This window comes from Eleutherodactylus coqui, chromosome 2 (assembly GCF_035609145.1).
Source record: "Eleutherodactylus coqui strain aEleCoq1 chromosome 2, aEleCoq1.hap1, whole genome shotgun sequence".
NCBI classification, from domain to species: Eukaryota; Metazoa; Chordata; class Amphibia; order Anura; family Eleutherodactylidae; genus Eleutherodactylus; species Eleutherodactylus coqui.
In genome coordinates this window covers 307,029,149-307,033,342 of record NC_089838.1, presented here as the reverse complement: position 1 = coordinate 307,033,342, position 4,194 = coordinate 307,029,149, and the positions used below count along the sequence as shown (strand labels likewise).

The window sequence follows — 4,194 nt, the reverse complement described above, 5'->3', positions numbered from 1 at the left end:
GTATTGAATGGCAAAGAGCAGTGCCTATCCAGTTAAGGCGGAGGGAAAAAACAAGGATAGATCCATGCCCCGTGTGAGGATCGAACTCACGACCTTCTGATTATGAGACTGACGCGCTACCTACTGCGCTAACGAGGCATCTTGCGTGTGATTGGTTGTTGCCGTCCAGAGATAAGATGGAATTCTGTAAGCACAAAACTTCTTTTTTTTTTTTTTTTTTTTTTAATATGTACATGTATATATCTACATATATTGGAAAGTTTAAAGCAAGCTGTGAAAGCAACTTTTCCCATATGGTCTAGCGGTTAGGATTCCTGGTTTTCACCCAGGCGGCCCGGGTTCGACTCCCGGTATGGGAATGAGTGTTTTGCTAAGCTTGTGCCTGCATTCAAAGGCCTGCACCTTTCTTGCAGAATTAAGCGGCTTAGTTTGCAGATGCTCTTGGCAGCCAAAAATGCTGCGCTAACGAGGCCACTTGCAAGTGGTTGTTGATGCCATCCATGCTTAAAAATGAGTTTTCAAATCATGAAACTGATTTTTTTTCTACTTATTACTGAAAAAGGGTCTCAGCGGTTCCCATATGGTCTAGCGGTTAGGATTCCTGGTTCTCACCCAGGCGGCCCGGGTTCGACTCCCGGTATGGGAATGAGCATTTTCCTAAGCTTGCAACTACATCGAAAGACCCTCTGAATTAAGATAGCGCTCAAAAAGTTCATAAAAGTATCATTCAGGCTTGCCGTCTACAAGAGCACCTTTGCTTTTTCATCAAGAATGCCGTGACCCGGATTCGAACCGGGGTTGCTGCGGCCACAACGCAGAGTACTAACCACTATACGATCACGGCGACATTCACGAGCCAGGTAGGAGTCGAACCTACAATCTTCTGATCCGTAGTCAGACGCGTTATCCATTGCGCCACTGTCCCTGTGTGAGAGGTTGCCACTAATCATGCTCCCCATTTTGGACTTTTGCTACGCTCGCAGCCATATTCAAAGACCTCAACACGGTTGCTTTTAGCCCCTAGCCAAAACCCTTCTGCCTTGTTTGCTACCTTTCCATATTATCCAGTATCGTTTCGGTATTGAATGGCAAAGAGCAGTGCCTATCCAGTTAAGGCGGAGGGAAAAAACAAGGATAGATCCATGCCCCGTGTGAGGATCGAACTCACGACCTTCTGATTATGAGACTGACGCGCTACCTACTGCGCTAACGAGGCATCTTGCGTGTGATTGGTTGTTGCCGTCCAGAGATAAGATGGAATTCTGTAAGCACAAAACTTCTTTTTTTTTTTTTTTTTTTTTTTTAATATGTACATGTATATATCTACATATATTGGAAAGTTTAAAGCAAGCTGTGAAAGCAACTTTTCCCATATGGTCTAGCGGTTAGGATTCCTGGTTTTCACCCAGGCGGCCCGGGTTCGACTCCCGGTATGGGAATGAGTGTTTTGCTAAGCTTGTGCCTGCATTCAAAGGCCTGCACCTTTCTTGCAGAATTAAGCGGCTTAGTTTGCAGATGCTCTTGGCAGCCAAAAATGCTGCGCTAACGAGGCCACTTGCAAGTGGTTGTTGATGCCATCCATGCTTAAAAATGAGTTTTCAAATCATGAAACTGATTTTTTTTCTACTTATTACTGAAAAAGGGTCTCAGCGGTTCCCATATGGTCTAGCGGTTAGGATTCCTGGTTCTCACCCAGGCGGCCCGGGTTCGACTCCCGGTATGGGAATGAGCATTTTCCTAAGCTTGCAACTACATCGAAAGACCCTCTGAATTAAGATAGCGCTCAAAAAGTTCATAAAAGTATCATTCAGGCTTGCCGTCTACAAGAGCACCTTTGCTTTTTCATCAAGAATGCCGTGACCCGGATTCGAACCGGGGTTGCTGCGGCCACAACGCAGAGTACTAACCACTATACGATCACGGCGACATTCACGAGCCAGGTAGGAGTCGAACCTACAATCTTCTGATCCGTAGTCAGACGCGTTATCCATTGCGCCACTGGCCCTGTGTGAGAGGTTGCCACTAGAGATGAGTGAACGTACTCGTCCGAGCTTGATATTCGTACTCTTAACGAGCACCACGCGGTTACTTTCAGTTTCCTCTCTGAGACGTTAGCGCGCTTTTCTGGCCAATTGAAAGATAGGGAAGGCATTACAACTTCCCCCTGTGACGTTCAAGCCCTATACCACCCCCCTGCTGTGAGTGGCTGGGGCGATCAGATGTCACCCGAGTATAAAAGTCGGCCCCTCCCGCGGCTCGCCTCAGATGTCTTGTGAGTTAGCTGAGGGAAAGTGCTGTTGGTGCCGGAGCTGCTATAGGGAGAGTGTTAGGAGTTAGTGTAGGCTTCAAGAACCCCAACGGTCCTTCTCAGGGCCACATCTATCCGTGTGCAGTACTGTGGAGGGTGCTGTTAGCAGTGTTGCACAAATTTTTTTTTTTTCAAAATCGGCAGTCTGCAGAGCATTGCGCCTTGCAGTAATAGTCCAGGGATAGAAGTGGTGGTTAGGCAGGGAGAGTGTTAGGAGTGAGTGTAGGCTTCAAGAACCCCAACAGTCCTTCTTAGGGCCACATCTATCCGTGTGCAGTACTGTGCAGGCTGCTGTTAGCAGTGTTGCATATTTTTTTCTTTTCAAAATCGGCTGTCTGCAGAGCATTGCGCCTTGCAGTAATACTACAGGGAGAGAATTGTGTAGGCAGGGCCAGAAGACATATATTATTGATTGAATATAGTCAGTGGGCCCTCCGTTTCCAAAAAAGGGAAAAATTGTATTTGTCCTGCAGGCTTGCGCCAATTTATTTCCTGCCTGGGAAAAGTAACCACTCTGCTGCACTTCATATAACTGCATTTCTGTGCAACACATATCTTATCTGATTGAATATAGTCAGTGGGCCCTCCGTTTCCCAAAAAGGGAAACATTCTATTTGTCCTGCAGGCTTGCGCCAATTTATTTCCTGCCTGGGAAAAGTAACCGCTGTGCTGCACTTCATATAACTGCATTTCTGTGCAACACATATCTTATCTGATTGAATATAGTCAGTGGGCCCTCCGTTTCCCAAAAAGGGAAACATTCAATTTGTCCTGCAGGCTTGCGCCAATTTATTTGCTGCCTGGGAAAAGTAACCGCTGTGCTGCACTTCATATAACTGCATTTTTGTGCAACACATATCTTATCTGATTGAATATAGTCAGTGGGCCCTCCGTTTCCCAAAAAGGGAAACATTCTATTTGTCCTGCAGGCTTGCGCCAATTTATTTCCTGCCTGGGAAAAGTCTCGGCTGTGCTGCACTTCATATAACTGCATTTCTGTGCAACACATATCTTATCTGATTGAATATAGTCAGTGGGCCCTCCGTTTCCCAAAAAGGGAAACATTCTATTTGTCCTGCAGGCTTGCGCCAATTTATTTCCTGCCTGGGAAAAGTCTCCGCTGTGCTGCACTTCATATAACTGCATTTCTGTGCAACACATATCTTATCTGATTGAATATAGTCAGTGGGCCCTCCGTTTCCCAAAAAGGGAAACATTCTATTTGTCCTGCAGGCTTGCGCCAATTTATTTCCTGCCTGGGAAAAGTAAGCGCTGTGCTGCACTTCATATAACTGCATTTCTGTGCAACACATATCTTATCTGATTGAATATAGTCAGTGGGCCCTCCGTTTCCCAAAAAGGGAAACATTCTATTTGTCCTGCAGGCTTGCGCCAATTTATTTCCTGCCTGGGAAAAGTCTCGGCTGTGCTGCACTTCATATAACTGCATTTCTGTGCTACACATATCTTATCTGATTGAATATAGTCAGTGGGCCCTCCGTTTCCCAAAAAGGGAAACATTCTATTTGTCCTGCAGGCTTGCGCCAATTTATTTCCTGCCTGGGAAAAGTCTCCGCTGTGCTGCACTTCATATAACTGCATTTCTGTGCAACACATATCTTATCTGATTGAATATAGTCAGTGGGCCCTCCGTTTCCCAAAAAGGGAAACATTCTATTTGTCCTGCAGGCTTGCGCCAATTTATTTCCTGCCTGGGAAAAGTAACCGCTGTGCTGCACTTCATATAACTGCATTTCTGTGCAACACATATCTTATCTGATTGAATATAGTCAGTGGGCCCTCCGTTTCCCAAAAAGGGAAACATTCTATTTGTCCTGCAGGCTTGCGCCAATTTATTTCCTGCCTGGGAAAAGTAACCGCTGTGC

The 4,194-nt window shown here is 45.9% G+C and overlaps 4 non-coding genes across 4 annotated transcripts; all 4 read left to right on the top strand.

The window, feature by feature from the left end:
* The first annotated feature begins 287 nt into the window (after nt 1-287).
* TRNAE-UUC (transfer RNA glutamic acid (anticodon UUC)) lies at nt 288-359 on the top strand. The gene has a single exon. It is a non-coding gene; the product is annotated as a tRNA-Glu (tRNA).
* Nucleotides 360-574: 215 nt separating this feature from the next.
* TRNAE-CUC (transfer RNA glutamic acid (anticodon CUC)) lies at nt 575-646 on the top strand. The gene has a single exon. It is a non-coding gene; the product is annotated as a tRNA-Glu (tRNA).
* Nucleotides 647-1,367: 721 nt separating this feature from the next.
* Nucleotides 1,368-1,439, top strand: TRNAE-UUC (transfer RNA glutamic acid (anticodon UUC)). The gene has a single exon. It is a non-coding gene; the product is annotated as a tRNA-Glu (tRNA).
* Nucleotides 1,440-1,654: 215 nt separating this feature from the next.
* TRNAE-CUC (transfer RNA glutamic acid (anticodon CUC)) lies at nt 1,655-1,726 on the top strand. The gene has a single exon. It is a non-coding gene; the product is annotated as a tRNA-Glu (tRNA).
* Nucleotides 1,727-4,194: the final 2,468 nt, after the last annotated feature.